We start from the raw sequence: 16,404 nt of genomic DNA on the forward strand, positions 1-16,404 counted from the left end.
CCAGTCCTCCTGACTGACCACTGCTGTTTGTTTACTTCAGGATGCCTGGGCTCCTCTCCCCTCCCTGACCACTGTCTAAGCCTTTGTGAGAGACTTACGTGTGGCCAGGAGGCGGGAGCTAGCCCGGGCCTGAGTCCTTAACAGTCACCTGCCCCTTGAACCTCCCTGGGCTCTCTCAATCCTGCAGACCCAGAATGATCTGTGGTCTGGATGTTGGGTGGCTGTGTCTAAAGGCCTTCACAACCATGAAGTCAGTCCCATCAGACTCAATTCTCCCACCTGAAAACTGGTGTTTTCTTCAATGTCTGAAAAAGAAGTATGCCCTCGGTTCTGCCCAGTCCAGGGAACACAAGCCCCAGAAGCTTACAGGCTCCCTGAGGGCATCCCACCAACCCAGCAGCCCAGTCCCTCCTTGTATTCAGGTCAGCGCTGTACCCATTTTGCAGGCCAGTAGACTAAGAACCAGGAAATATGTCTGAATTCTAAGTCTCAGGGTACTGGAAGCAAGGTGGGGGAAATAATGAGACATGGGAGACAAGGGAACAGAGAACCACACATGCCAGGGTGAGCAGGCAGGGTCCTGGGGCACAGCCCACTAGGTCAAGGGGGTCCCTTCCCCCATTTCCAGCACCCCCCAATCTCCCAAGGAACTGGCCCCCTCAGTGGGGGCAGCAGCTGGCCACTTGGCACTCCGTGGAAAATTGATTTTCCACAGCTTTTCTTTTCCAGACCTTTCCTCTTCCTGGTTCCTCTGCACCTCTCCCCAGCTTACCCCCAACCCGCTCTGCCCAGGTCAGAGTTCCCCAACCTGGAGGGCAGGATGGGTTTAACACTTTCAAGCCCAAGACTCGGACCTCCTCCCCCAGAGAAGGCCAAGCCAGCCTGGGGAATGGCAGAAAACACCCCTGTTCTGGCACACACCTTAGAATCCAGCTGACTCTCCATGGCCAAGGATCAGGCCTCTTTCGTGTACCCTAACGGGGGGGATGTGGATACGTGGAGCCCCAGCTGTGCTGTGTGTGTGCGTGCACACGTGTGTGCACACACAGACCAGGCTCCACTGTGTTGGTGCTCCGGGCCCAATCCTAGGGAACTGTGTGGCTGTGGGCTCCTGCCCGAGGATGGAGCAGACCTACAACTGCTTCACTGGCGTGGGGTATGGGGTCCTCTGGGGAGTCCAGCACGCCCACATGTGACTATGTATGTCCATCTGCCTGCATGTTTGCCAGAGGCTGTGAGTGTAAGCATGATCACGCTTCCGGGGTGGCCACAGCTTATGTGACCTGGCCTGCACCGTGTGTGTGAGCTGTGTGCACTGGGCTATGTGGAACTACGTGCGCCAAGTGAGCGTGTCTGTCCCAAGCGTGTGCCCCGGGGTGTGCCGTGTGGGGAGTGCGTGAGCGCACTCTGCCTGCCAGGCCGCAGGGCCTCGTGGGGCTGCTGGGGATGGGGTGACTCACGTCTCCTGAGCTCATCCTGCCGCCTGCCCGCCCAGCTCACCCTGCTCTGCTGGGCTCATGGCCGCCAGCACAGGGTGGGGGTGGGGGGTGTAAGGTAAGGGGAGGCGCAGGCAGACACGGCAGGGAGGCTGGCTTGATAAATAACCTGCAGCTTCCCCAGGCCTTGGAGAACAGGAGCCTGCAACACAGAGAGAAGCGGGGAGCTGGGGGAGGCAGCCCCGGCCCCCACGGCTCCAGCTGCCCTGGCCCCCACAGCCCAGGCTGCAGCTCCGGTTCCTGTTTCATCGAAACCTGAGCTGGGAAAAGCCTATCGGGTCATCTTGCCTGTCCCGCCGGCCGCCAGGCCCAGGCAAGCTGCCCCTCAGGGGACAAGCCCGCAGCCTGGCCGCCCAGCCAGTGGGTGGGTGGGTGGGGGGAGGATATTTCTGTCCAGACTAAATGCAGCTTCAGGCCTCTGTCTGCCCCCCCACTAACAGCTGCTCCCAGGGGCCCCCTGGCTCTGCAGGGCTGACTAAATATAGTCCCCCCACCCCAGCAAACCCCCCAAGTTCACCTCTTCCTACTGGCCCCACCCACATGTGGGCAGGGAGGAGGCTGGGGAGCCCACTGTGTGATCTTAGGCCAGTGTATCCCCCTCTCTGGGCTCTCAGATATGAAACATCAAGTGTTACTCAGCTCTAGGCCCTAACACACCTAACAGGTACTGCTGGAGAGCAGACCACAAAGGTGACTGAACTGGGGTCTCCATCCAGGGAAATAAGGGGCAAGATCCCCTCCTCCAAGTGACTCCAACCTGCTTCAGTGAAAGAATGGCTGGGGAGGCCTGCCCAGCACCCCAAGTACCTGTAGGCTTATGAACATGGCCCCCTCCACCCAGCCTGTTCCTCACCCAGCCTGGGCAATACCAGGCCCCTCCAATCTGCCCCAGCCGAACCCTGGCCAGGAAACAAGTTGTGCCAGGTTTGGGGTGGGGGTGGGGGGACACAAGAGCATGACAGCTGCTATTTCCTGGAGGCCACAGTCAGGCACAACCCGGATTCCTGCCTGGCTCCACACTCCACCAGACAGCCTCTCCCGAGCTCCAGTCCTCAACATGGCACCCCCTTCCCCGGCGTCTACACCCTATCAGACCCCAGCCAGGGTCCCTGTCTCACCGTACTGGTACAGGCAGGAAGACAGTGCCAGAGGTACCTTCTGGTTTGGGCTGGGGAGAACGGTGGTCTCTGCAGGGTTCAACAGGCGGGGGAGACAGCCCCACCTTCCCTCCTCCTGCCTGCCTGCCCACCCGGCTGCTTCCCCCAGCCCCACACGCACCAAATTCCCCACATGCCTGTCTGTCTCTGACAGCTCGCGCAAATACTTGGCTGCGCGGGCACCCGCTGTTCTGAGCCCGCTGCGCCTCCTCCCCTGCCTTCCCCGGGGGGCTCTGCAGACGCAGCCAGGGATGGGAGGGGGCCAGAGCCAAGAAGCTTGGTGGGCAGTGGGGGGGGCGATGGGGGAGGAAGGGAGCAAAGGCAGGGAGGACCAGTCTCAATTCCAAAGCACCATCCTCGGCCCCCAACCCTGGGGTACTGAGGGGACCTGGGAAGCCACTGTGAGCCAGCTCTGGCTGGGCGGCAGCTGCTGACACCCCCACTGTCCCCCGGAACCTCCCAGGAGGACCTTCCGGAGGCCTCCCACTCGCCTCAGCCGATGAAACAGCATCTGCCACCCCCGCGGCGGCAGCTCAGGACAGGGCGGAGGGCACCACAAGGCCCCTGGGGAAGGCTTTGAAATCTGGACTATGGCCCGGCCCCTCCTGGCAGCCCTGGCCTCCTACCACAGGCCCAGCCTTAGAGCATGGTGGGGGGTGCGTTCCAGCCCTCCTGCAGTGCGAGGGGCACACCGGCCCAGCTGCCGGGCCTGGGACATCTCCACTTGGACTGGCTGTGGGACTTTGTTTGCCCCCAACTACCCTCCTTCCTGCTTTGCCTTGCCTCCCTCCCAGGAGACCAGTGGAGGAAACACTTCCTGAGAACGGCTGGGATTTTCCGCTGGACGCTGCCGTGCTGGCAGGCGCCTTATCTCCCCCTACCTCATTCCTTCTCCCAGAGCCACCCCTGCAGCTATATCACACTCCTAACCCCTTGTCTGTAGCCAGAGAGACCTCCTCCCTGCCCCACCGCTCTGCTACTTGCCTAGGCAACTCTAGTACTGCCACCATCCAGTACATATCCAGGCGGTCTAGACACTGAATGAGACCTCAGGGAATAATGCCCTCCATTTTGCAGATGGGTATATCGAGGTCAGGAGAGTCAGGTGAGGGGCGCCTGGGTGGCTCAGTGTGTTAAGCGTCTGATTTCGGCTCAGGTCATGATCTCAGAGTCCTGGTTTGGAGACCCGGGTCAGTCTCTCTGCTCAGTGGGGAGCCTGCTTCCCACCCCCTCCCCTCTGCCTGCCTCTCTGCCTACTTGTGATCTCCCTCTATGTCAAATAAATAAATAAAATCTTTAAAAAAAAAAAAAAAGAGAGAGCGAGTGAGCGAGCGAGCGCCTGGTGACCCAGGCCTCTGCCAGTGCTATTCCTCTTACCACTACCTCACTTTTCTGTCCCAGGAACCCATTCAGCACCCCCAGACTACTGGAGGAACTGGGGTAACTCCAAGCAGAACTGCTTGGTGCTTTGGGTCCAAACGCCCAGCTCGCTATCCCAGGCTATCCCCCCAACATTCTCAAAGCCTCACGGTGGTCCTGAAAAAGAACCCCAAATGTACTGCCTTTGTGACGCTAGACTTTGGGGTAGAGCCTCCTCTCCCCATTGCACAGATGGGGCTGCTGAGGCCCCCAAGGGAGGGGGGAGCTGCAGGCGGCCATGAATCAGAGGGGGAGCTGGGAAGCCGCCCGGCCCTGCCGGCTGTCGCTGGAAGCAACAGCCGGCATTTCCTCCTCACACTGGTGCCTCGGGAAGCGTGGGCAGCAGGCGGGTGGGCAGCGAGTGGGTGGGCACTGCCGTGAGGACCCCTCCTGTGCCCACAGGCCAGCCGCATCCCCCTGCTCCCTGACTGGGCCCACACAACCCACTCCCTGTGCCAGCCGGATTTCCAAAACAGGGCAGACCAGAGGCAGAACTGAGTTTTTGTCTCAGGTACAGACTCATGTCACTTGAGGGCACCATTGGGAAGCCCCTCCTCTCAGATCCTCAATATCTCCTGGCGTCAAACGAGATTGAAACATGACCATTCACGCTTCCTTTGCAGTAAAACTCATGGTTCTGTGATTCTAGAATCCCAACACGACAAGAATCCTGAAGAGAATCCCTCTGCTCCAGGCATTCTGATTCTGAATTCCTGCGACTAAAAATTCTAGGCCACCAAGATCTTAACACCCCCAGGAAGAAAGGGGGCCAAGCCCAATCTCGCCTGGGTCCACAGGCCCCACTAGCCAATTCCCCATCTAGCTTTGGAGAAGGTGGGTCAGGCAGGGGAGGGCCTGGGTCTTTCCCATCAGGGTCAACAGGAACTGGAAATGAGATGGGTCTGCTGATAGAGCTGGTCTAGTCCTGGAGCGCAGGCCACCCCCTCGTGGCACACACAGCCACTGAAGCTGCAGATGTCAGGAAGCCCAGCCCTTGCCAGAATGCAGGCGGGTAGCTAGGGGTTTGTGAACCTGCACCTCCACCCTGCAGCTCAGAGGGAGAACGGGCGTCAGGTCAGGGCTGGTCTCCCTGCTTCTCAGGTTCCAAGCCAAGCTCCACGCTTCACCTTCCTGTCTTCACCACCCACTGCTTCCTCTTTCCCACCACAGTCCCTCACCTCTCAGGCTCCCAGGTCAACCCCAGGCCAGGCCAGCTGACAGCCAGCCAGGACAAAGTCTCTCAAGCCCATCTGACAGATGGAAAAACTGAGGTCCTGGCAGAAGACATGACCTGCTCAAAGGCTAGGCCCCAGCAGCTTACTGGTCCCTGGCCGCCATCTCTCAGCCCCAGCCCCACCTCACTTACAGGAATCCTCAGCCGGCACAGCGTATCTCCACATACCAGTCGGGTCACCAGCGCAAGCATACTGTCCTGAGAGCACTCATTCCCACAGAATCGTCTGGCTATTCGTTCATTCATTCTTGCACTCGTCCACTTGGCCAATCAGCCCACCTCCACCACCATGAGCCAGGCCCCCGTTAGGGAGACGAGGGCCTCAAGGAGGAGAGAGCAAGGTGCCTGAATGTCAGCAAACACAGGGCAGTGCCCACTGTGTGCCAGGCAGTGTGGAAGGTGCCACAAACAAGCAGATCAGCCTTGGCTGTTCTCGTTGCGCTCACAGCCAGTTAAGGGCATTACCAGGACCCAACCCCACGTGGCAAGTCCTGGGGCAAGTCACAAACTCTCAGTTTCCTCATCTGTATAAGGGGATGCTAACAGCATCCCATCACTGGGCTACCGTGGGGATTTAAAGGGAAGTGAAGGCTCGAAAGTGGCTAACACAGTGCCTGCCCCAGTCCAGGTTTAGGAGGTTAGCCATCGCCATCACCGTTGCGACAACATATTATTATTATTATAGTAATAACTGGAGGACAGCAATTGATTAGAGCAACAGCTAAAGCTCTTCGAACACTCAGCTGGTGCCAGACACTGGGGGGACAGGAAGGAATCACTGCCACATCCCATTGCAAGGCTGGCAAGGAGCGAGCTCACAAAACCCTGTAAGCATCTGATGAATGAGGGAAGCAATGACAGGAGGCATGGCCCTGCCTCTAAGGGAGGTCCACTCCAGCATGTGCTCATGGGTACTGCACACGTATGTCCAAGCACTTCGGTGGGCACACACGTGCCCAAGGGAGGAACCCGGGAGGTCCAGCAGACGGCAAGTTCTGTGGAAGGGGGAGAGGAGGTCATGGAACAGAGCTGCCCAGGGCTGCTCCCAGCCCCTGTCCTACCCTACCCCGCCCAGTAGCACTGAGCACACAGCAGAGGGGACTGTGGCCAGAGCTGGGACCATGCCTGGCAAGGAGAGCCCCAGAAAGATGCTTTGCGTAGTTCTGGCCACCAGATTACAGGCCTAGGCTAGGCTCTGGGCGGGGGTGGGGGGCTGCCAGGTGCTGCCCCACAGGAATCAGGCGCCAGCATCGCACTTTATACCCGTTCTGGCATGGCACATGAGTGATCCTGCTGGTAGGCCAGGCGAGTCCAAGGAGGTCAGAAGAGGTCACAGGGACAGGGGCAGGGGGAGTGGTGGGCTCCAGGGCTACGTGGGGTCCACTGGACAGGGGAGGTTGGGTATAGAGCTCCCACAGGGCCACCAGGCAGGCCTGGCTCTGCCCTGCTGGGGCCGGCAGCTGGAGGGGAGTAAATATAGCGCGGGGCGTCCGGGCCACATTCCTGGGAGGCCAGCACGGCCCGCCTGCCCGCTGCTCTAGGCAGAGCGCAGCAGCCAGGGCCCAGAACCGCCACTACCCTCTTCCCAAACAAACAGAAAAATAAATAAAACCAGCTCTCACGCCCAGCGCAGCCAGGGGGAGGGGGCAGGAAGGGGTGGACAGGGGAGCAGGCAGACAGAGCAGTTGCCACGGTTTCTGTTCCGCTGAGGAGGAGGAGGCCAACAAAAGAGGAAAATGGAGGAAAAGGGCAGGGAGATGGCCAGAGATGTCAGAAAAGGGGAGACAATGTGGAGGAGAGATGGAAGGTGTGACAAGGAGAGGCATGGGGGAGGCAGACAGGAGGGACAGAGGAGGTGTTAGGGCCAGTTGTGGGAAGGCATAGGCAGCCTCTTGGGGTCAGTAATTCAGCAATTCAGTGACAGGGACGCCCCAAGGGGGGGTGGCAGACAGACAAAGGGGGCTAGGGCAAGGGGCTGGCTCCATGGGCCATGAAATATTAAAGAGCCTAGGCCAGTGAGTGACAGAGGTCATAGAAATAAGGAGACTAGCCACGGAGCTACCAGGATCCTGAAGCAGAGGGCGCCTCACTCCCCACCCCCACCCTCTCCACCACCTCCAGCAGAGCCAGTCTCCCCAACTCTCCTGCTGTGGCTTCTTTCTGTCTTTCCATCCAAAAGGAACAGGCTGAGGGTGGGAGGGGCCGTGGGGATTAGCCATGGCAGGGGACCTCTGCGATTCCCTCTTCCCTCTGGCTGAGCTGTGTGCAGTCGGCCTTCCAGAGCTGCCAGCTACCCTAGCAAGAAGGCCAGGAGGCCTGTCAGCACAGCCGCTGCCACGGGTGCCTCCTGGGGAAGGAGGGGGTAGACATCCAGCTTCCCCTTTACAGAAAAAAAATCAGCCAAGCCACCACTTTCCACAGAGACCAGTGGGGAGGGAAGTCCATGCCTCACAGCTCAGCTGAGCCAGCGAGTCCAGAGCGAGCAAGCCAGCAGGTCATCCCCTAGCCCTCCCACCCCACTCCGGTCCCGTTACCAGCCTCATGACCTTGGCCAGTCCCCTTGTCCCTGAGCCTGTGTCTTTGCCAGGCCCACACCACCCTAGACTTGGTGTGAGCAAAGGAAAAAGAGGGCAAGCAATAGGCTGAAAACCTGCTGGGGGGGAAAGCTGGGCTAAGCACCTTCACGTGCCTAACTCTTCCATGTCCTATGTGGTCAGGCCTCATATCAGTCCCATTCTACAGATGGGGAAGGGAAACCTGGAAAGGCAAAGTGATGTGCCCAACCACACAGCCGGTAACGAGCAGAATGGAGATAGAAATGCTAAGGGTGAGTCACATAATCTTTTCTTCATTTTCACTGGGGGATATGAAGTTCTCGTCCACCGCAGAAGCCAACTTTTATCGCGTGCTGTGGGTTAGCCGCTGGTGCTAGGCACGAAGCAACCATCCCTGTTGTCCCCTGAAAATGGCTGTGTGAGGCAGGTACTCTTATGATCCCATTTCAGGGATAAGGAAACTGAGGATCAGAGAGACAACGCATCAGAAGGTCAGCCAGCCAGCCAGCCAGCCAGTGGCACGGCCAGGATATGGAACTAGTGCTCAAACATACTTATCTGGTTGAGGTCAAGGGAGGGAGGTAAGAGGACCCAGGAGAGAAACCAGGACTCAGTGGTCCTACTGACCTCCAGAACACACACCATTAAAAGGTCAAAAACAAGGTTACAACTGCTGTGCCAGGAGTGGCCAGCAACTACTCTGGAAACAGGACATGAGCAGAGCCCGTGGGAACCCAGGGTGAGGGCACTGCCTAGGGGCCTGGCATAGAGCTATCTGCCTGGTCTACCCAGAGCCCCTTGTACTAGGTAATGCAAGACCCTCCCCCAGCATGGGGATACTGAGGGTCTCCAAAGACGGCCACCGGAAGCCCATCCTGTTGGCCCCAGGGTTCCAACCTGCACCCCAGGGCCAGTGTGCCAGCAATTAATCACACCCCTGCAAAAGCCCCCAGTGCTGGCGGAAGGGGGGCAGGATCCCCTCCCTCTCTCCCAGGCCCTGTGAGCCCAGAGGGAGGCCAGCATCAGAGGCAGGAAATGAAGAAGAATTTGCGATCTAATTGAGCTGGCGGGGGATTAGGCGGCAGAATGCAATTACAGGGGCTGGAGCTGGGCCAGGGGCACTGACACCCCAAGATGTGGCCTGGCCCAGGTGACTGGGCCTAGCCAGTCTCTGGCAAAAGATACCCTACTATGAAGTGAAGGTCGGGAAGACAAGGATTGGGGCCAGAAAGCTCTTCAGGACATAGAGGACTGTAGCGTTCCAGCTCCATGTCACACCCAGAAGCAAGAAGTTTTCCTGGGAATTCTTCCCCAGGGAAGAGCCCCGAGGACTCTCACATGGGGAGGAGGCAGACAGAACACATGTAGAACATACATTATCATAGGCTCTGCTCATGCATGTCCACACATGTGTTCACACTCCTAGAAAAAGCACCACATATCCACATTCACTTGCATGGGGACAGACTTCCAACCTGCAGACACACAGCTCTGGCCCTTTGCTGCTACCGGCTCCAACAAAGTGGGGGGGGGGGTACAAAAAAGAACAACAACAAAAAAAAACACCCATGACCTTAAAATCCTTTTATTCCCATAATCACAGGCTGCCATCGCCGTGGATACGCGCTGTCACCCCGGCCCCAGCCTGTCTCCCTCCACAGCTTCCAAAACTCCCAGCAGGCAGGCAGACGGGGAGGCTGCCCAGTTACTGCCAGGGAGGGCAGAGGAGGGGAAGGACGGGGTGGGAGAGGTTCAACGCTCCACACACACACACTCAGGGCCTCAACGGGAGAGGAAGAGACTCAGAAAGACAGCCGGGGAGACAGACAGAGAAAGAGAAAGGAACACAGGCACCAGCCGCGAAAAACAGACACAGACCACTCACTTACTGCCCGCACAGCTCAGATATGCCCACTCCCAGATTCATTCACACACCTCTTTCCCAATTCAGACACACTGCTCAGGGAGTCAGGGTCTCCCAGATTTACAAGAATATACAAAACACACAGACACAAATCACGAGTACACACTTCAAAATTCTAAGCACACACAACTCAGAATATACATATTCCCAGATTCACAAGGATAAACCCAACTTTCAGATACAGACTCAGATTCACAAACACACAAGTACAGATGCAATACAGACCCACACAACTCCCAGACCCACAGATACACGTGCCCTGATGCACAAATATACATAAGCACAGACTCCTACCCCACAAGACAGACAGACAGACACACATTCAACACACAGATTCACAGATAGGATATGCCCTGAGTCATATGCACACTATCACCTAGCTTCCCACATCCCAGACACACAGACGAGACCCACACAGCCTCATCGAGCAGCTGACACTGCCTTGGGCTTTAGGGGGCAGGTGGACTGGCTGGGGGATTCCTGGGTCTTTGAGGGGGCCAGCCCTTTCTCGTTGTCTGTAGCCTGGGAGGTGGGCTCAGAGTTGGGGGGAATGAAGGGGAAAGTAAGAGAAAGGAAAAAAAAAAAAAAAAAACTTGAGTGGGATATTCTTGTTGGGCAGTAGCGCGTGAGTAACTGGGGAGGCTTTTTGTGGTCTGGTGAGTTCCAGCTATGAGTGAGAGTTTAACTATTAATACACTCAATCAAGGACACTTCACACACACAGGCACACATACACAGGCTAGGACAGCACCAGGTGGTGGGGATCAGGGAGGGAGAGCACCAGAATAAAGGGGGGGAAAGCCCCAATTCAGGCCTCAGGGGGTGGAGAAAGTGGGAGGAGCTTCTATCAGGGGCCTGCCTCCAAAGCAGGGCCAGGGTCAGTGATTCATTTCAGCAGTCCCAGAAAGGTGGGGCTTGACACACAGTAGGTACTCAGAAAATACACACTGGGGCAATGAATGACTAAGTTATTTACACATAAAGAACAGACAGTAATTATAACAGTAATAACAATAACCAAGCCCTGCCCCATCCTCAGCCAATAAGGCCAGGCTCCAGGAGTTAGCTGGGGAGTTGTTAGTTCTGCCTTAATGGTCATCCCACCAGACAGTGGGCTCTAGGAAAGCAGGCCCGGGTTTGGGTCTGGCTCATCCATACATCCCCTCATTTCTCCACCATATTCTGCATCCTAAAAAGTCAGCTGATCTCAGCCCAGCCCACACCCCTACCCCCCAGAGAGACCCCCATTTCCATTCCACTCTCCAAATAACTAGGTGGGGCCCTAAAGAAGGTGGGGTATTTAATTCCCAGAGACTTGGTTCTTTATCCAGATACAACCCTGCTTGCCACACTCCTATATGCCTCAGTTTCATATTCCCCAAATGGGTAGAAGGCAGTCAAAAAGCTGAGAGAGGCATCAAGAGTGGGGGCTCACAGTGGGAGCCCATGGAACAGAGGCCTGGGCTGGCCTGGGCCGTGGATGCAGAATCCTCCCCTCCTTCTCCCTTCCCCCATCCAGCCCAGCCCAGCCGGGTGGACATTCCAGGCCTCACGTGATAAAGACGAGGCCGCTGGCCCACGGGTAAGTCAACAGGCTCTGTCGGGGGAGAGATAGGAGGCCCAGGCCAGGGTCACCTGCTGAGCCGGGAAAACAGCCGGGTCCAAATACACACATAAATAAGGCGCCAACAGACAGCCAGCCAAGGAACCTCTGCCCCCACCTTGGAAAGGGAGGTGGCTTGGGAAAGGGAGCCACAAGGCTGGCTAGGGGCTTCCCTGGGAGAATCCAAGCTCATGCCAAGAAGAGGTTGGGGTGCTTCTACCAAGCTCCCCAGGGCTGACTGGGAACTCAGAGGCCAACCTTTCCTCAGCTGTTCCCACTCCTTCCCAGGACAAAAATCACCCCCTCTCCCTCCTCCCCAAGGAGAGAACGATTTCCGTTCTGGGAGGGGGGTGACAGCTGCAGAGCGGGCCACTTCCCCCGCCCCCCCCCACCCAGCTCTTGCTTGAGTCTCATCCAGGGAAACTGCTACATCAACACTACGCAGTAGTAGGTAGCACCGACCTCAAGTCTCCCCTCATCGTTCTCAAAAAGGGCTTTGGGAAAAGACTTCGGGTACCAGTTCCTAGGTTTCCGGCAGCAGTTGGGACCCAGGAGACGGGGTCTTTCGGGGGGGGGGGCGGCTCACACCAAGCTTAGACCAGTACGACCCGTAAAAACGTCTAATTTAAATGCTCTCAGTTGCACGGAAGGACACCCCCGCCCCCGCGGGCCGGGGCAGCTGAGGTGGCGCCGGGCGTTCAAATAGCGCTCCAAACAAGTCCGCAGCGACCGCGCACGCAGCCCCCGCCAGGCGGCCCCAGCGGAAAACTTGAAAGGGACTCTGTTTGCCAGCCGCCCGGGGCGGCTCCGGCGGGGGCGAGGGCCGAACGATCACACAAGCCCCCCTCCCCAGCGCTTCCTGAACAAACGCAGGGCGGTGGAGGGGGGGGAGGGCTGGGCCCACCACAAAACCGAGGACTCCGAACAGCCTTCTCCGCTCACGGAAAGGCGGAGGTCAAGAGGCTGGCTCCCCGGATCCCGGTTCGGCTACCCCCCAACACGAAGATGCGACTCAAAGACCACCCAGGATCCAGGGGGCAAAGTAGGGCGCGGCTGCCAGCCCTTCAGACCCCCGTCTCAGTTGAAGGAGGAAGGTGTTGGTCTTTCCAGATGAGTCCCTACAGAACCCCCCAAATATGCTGCTGCCTCCTTGGAGCCCGTGGCACCGGCCCAACTCCGCGCACCCCTTCCGAGCGGGAAAAAAAAAAAAAAGAAAGAAAGAAAAAAAAAAAAAGGCTATCTTGCTCCCTCATTGGGAGCTTCAGCTCTTCTGACAGGTCCCGGAGGCAGCCCCCCATTTAAAAACTGGGGTCACTCACTTTCGGTCGTTCCTACAAATAAACAAAGCCAGGCGCACCCCGCACTCCCCGCCGGAAAGCAGCCCATTCCGGGAGAGGACAACTTCCCCCAGCAAGAAAATTAACACATTCTTCTTGCGGCGGTTCAGCCCCTCGCTCTAGGGAAGCAAAGGGGAGGGGGCTTGCGGGCCGAACTTCATGGGTACATTTGGGGCCAGAACAGCGAGGCTGGCGCCTGGGACACCCGCCTCCCACACTCCGCAGCCAGAGGAACACCCCCATTCTGCCTCCCTGGCTTTGCACGCCGCTTGGCCACGCGGGGTTCGGGAGACAGGCTGAAAGACTCCCCAAGGCTGGGGAGGACGGGAAAGAGAGGCCGCGGGGCGCGGAGGTGGTGGTGGGGGGTGATACTTTGACGGAAAAAAAAAAAAAAAAAAGGTCAAACTTGATCAGCCCGCCAGGCACCCCGCGGGCAGCGGGGGCGAGGAACCGGAGGGAAAATGTAGAAGTGGCCACCGCCCCCTCCAAGTGGAGAGGGGAGAGACTCAGCCACGCGTGGTCCAGGGCAGCAGTTACCGTAGCCCCCAAAACACAGGGCTGCGAGGGGCTGACGGGGGGAGTGTGCGCCGCAGATCTCCAATCAGCCGCCCCCGCAGGCGGAGCGCCCGCCCAACATCGAGAGGTGAGGACCAGGGCTCCCGCCGCCCCAGCGCCCTCAAGCTCGAGTACTTGGGGAGGGGACGGTACCCCGCAGGGAGAGCCTCACCCCAACGCACGGCGCCCAACCCGCAGTCCCCGACCCTAAAACCCCTCTTTTTGTCTGTACTCAGTGATCTGCGACGGAGCCGACTGCGGCTTGGGGAGGCTTGGTTATAGCAGCGGACACCGAGCGATCACCGGCGCTAGGGCTCCCAGGCTCCAGGGCTCCGTGGCTCAAGCTGCCGGCGCCCCCAGCCCCTCCCAAACACGGACCCCTCCTTCCCCGTCCCTGGCTCTCCGCACCTGAACTTCGGGGGAGCCCGCGCCGCCAAACTTTCCGCCGACTTGCAGCGAACTCCGGCCCCGGCCGCGCACCGGGCCCCGGGGGAGGAGAGGGAGGTAGGCGGGGAAGGGGAGGGGGCCGGCCTCGGGGGGGGGGTCGGGGGAGGGCCGTGGCCCGACACCTACCGGCTCTCAGAGTCGTCCAAGCCGCCACGGCCGCCGCCGCCGCGAGGCTGAGGGGGAGGGGTGGGGCGGGGAGCTGCGCTCCGCTCTGGGCACCACCGCCGCGGTGCGCTCCGCTCCAGCCGCGCCGCCCGCCGCGCCCGGGTCCGGAGCCGGAGTCACGCCGCCGCGGCTGGCCCGAGGCGGGGAGGGGGGGGGAGCCTGCAGCACCTGCCCCTCCTCCCCCTCCCCGCGGCCCAAATTAAAAAACAACAAAAAGCAACTAATCACCCCCGAGCGAAGCGCGGCGCGGCGGGCGGAGGGCGCAGCGTGAGGCGTCCGGACTCAGCAGGCGGCGCGCATGGCTGGGCGCGGGCTGGGCTGGGCTGGGACGCGGGGCCAGGCTTCGGGAGAAAGGTTCGGGCGATCTACTCGCTCGGCTCGGGCGCCTGCTCTCGCCGCCGCCGCCGCCGCCGCCTCTGCTGCCGCCAGTGCCGCCGCCTCTACATCCCCGCTCAGGCTCCGCCGCCTCTGCCGCCGCCGCCGCCGCCGCCGCGCGCCCGCCCGGGCAGGAGCTCTGAACGCTGCCCGGGGGCTGCCGGCAAAACCCGGACCGGACTCGACGCTCCCTCCCCCCCCCCCTCACTCCACCTCAGCTCCCCTCCCTCCTCCCTCCGCCTCCCTCCCAGAGCTGCTCTGGCCACTTGGACGCCGCAGGCTCTGAGGCCGGAGCCGCAGCCACTGCGCCTGGAGCTCCCCTCGCTCTGACGAGGTCGGCCCAGGCTCAGCTCCCCCAGCGTGCCCCGTCTTCATCTCTTTTCTCCGCAACTTTACAAAAAATAAGAGGACCTTCCCTATTTTGTGAGGGATGCATGGGCTTGGCAGCCTACCTTACGGGGAAACCGCCGTCCCTCTGGCCCCTCTCTTCGGCGGGCCGGAAGCAACGGGGACCAGTAGGGAGGGTTTGGCCGCGCCCCTCAGCTCAGGTGCGCGAAGGGCCTGGAACTCCTAGCCTAGGGCACTTGGAGCGACTCTGGGTTCAAAAACCCCACCCTTCCCACAGCGCTTTCCGGGACTCAGTGGGCTCTAGCTCCCCGGGAGAAAAGGGACAGAGATTTCTGTCCCCATTTTACAGATGAGAAAACCAATCGGAGAAAGGACAGTTTATCTCCTATGCCAGCATCAACCCCAGCCCTGACTCTTGGGGCTAAGGCAACTACATTGTGGTTCCTTGAGACTGTGGCCTACAAACTCGGAGCCTGAAACAGTGCCTGGCACAAAGCAGCACTCAATAGAAACTGGCTGAAAGAGAACAAAAGCCCAGTGGGTACAGATTTGTGCCTAAACATCCTTGCCCTCACTCAATGCCCCCTCCATCTGCCCAGCCTGGGCTAATCCTCAAGCTGCAGATGTCTTCTCTTCACCTCAGGGACCCACAGAGCAAGCCCCAGGCTCATATAATCCCAAAGTGCAGATAATCCCAAAGTGGGAAGTTTCTCTGAACCTGTGGAATTCATAAGGGTGGGTTTGTGTTTCCTCCAGGCAGAAAGAAAAAAAAGACAGGAGACCCTAATGGGGGAGGAGGAGAGCAGTTGGGGAAGTCTGCCAAGGGTTAAATGTACAGCCCCAAATAGATTGCAGCCCAGATAACAGGGAGTTAACTGCCTCGACCTGGTGCCTCCAGCCACAGGCACAGACAGCCTTGGTGGGAGAACTGAAACCAGCTCCCACCTCACTTCTTCTTCTCCTCCTCTACGTGGCCAGTCTGTCTCCAAAGCTGGAGAGGGCCTTGGGGCCTGGGTCTTGGGTGTGTGTGTTGGGAGGCACTGGTGCCCATTCTCCAAGCATTCTAAATTTGGCCTTGGGACCTTGACCCAGCAGGGACAGGGGAGTAAGGGAGGTGTCAAAGGGCAGAGTTCATCTGAAATGTGTTGCTTCTCTAGTCATCCTGGCTTCCCAAGCCACAGGCAGTGACCCCTCTCCAGGCATCATGGACACTACCTCCCCTCCACAAATGCTAAGAAGTGTCCTCCCTTAACTAAGTGCCAAGAATGGCTCCAAAGGGAGGTGTTTAACCCCTCCTCTCCTCTCTCCCCTCTTCTCTCCAGCACCCCTCCTCAAAGCCATCCCAAACTAACATACCATGTGAGTAAAAGCAAGGTACTTGCTATGGGAACCCAGCTTTAAGACAACTGAACACCTCCAGATTATCACCCCTAAACTGCTTTAAGATAAGTATTCTGGGCCCCAACATGAGTGTCAGGTACTGTACTGGGCACCCACCATATAAGGAAAAAGGAGGCAGGGTCCCATGTCTAGATGCTTGGGGATCTCCAAGTACTTAGCCCACCTCTATCTACGTTTCTGATTGTGAGGGGAGACCTATTCCCCAGGAGTCGGCAGCAGGTCTCAGAGAAGTAAGAGCAAAGAAACGAAACTCAATCCTGCAGGCTCTTGCAATCTAGGCTCAGGGCAGAATCAGATTCTGCACACCCCAAAAAAGCTTCATGTTGGGATTCATGGGGGAGAGTGGGTCATAGCTCCACCTAAGGGAATTACTATTAATTATCTGCTT

The 16,404-nt window shown here is 58.8% G+C and overlaps 1 protein-coding gene across 4 annotated transcripts in view; it reads right to left on the bottom strand.

Moving 5' to 3' along the window:
- Window positions 1–16,404, bottom strand: part of CXXC5 (CXXC finger protein 5) — a 54,360-nt gene that overhangs the window by 21,422 nt on the left and 16,534 nt on the right. The window contains exon 1 of one of the 4 annotated variants that reach the window (XM_032336540.1): window positions 14,720–14,743. The exons of 1 other annotated variant lie outside the window; for it this stretch is intronic. The gene's annotated coding sequence lies outside the window, so the exon portion shown is untranslated. Of the gene's footprint in view, window positions 1–13,688; window positions 13,769–13,853; window positions 14,447–14,719; window positions 14,744–16,404 lie in introns of those variants that run through there. 2 more of the 4 variants (XM_032336537.1, XM_032336536.1) reach the window with 2 other exon arrangements.

This window comes from Mustela erminea, chromosome 3, assembly GCF_009829155.1.
Source record: "Mustela erminea isolate mMusErm1 chromosome 3, mMusErm1.Pri, whole genome shotgun sequence".
NCBI lineage: Eukaryota > Metazoa > Chordata > Mammalia > Carnivora > Mustelidae > Mustela > Mustela erminea.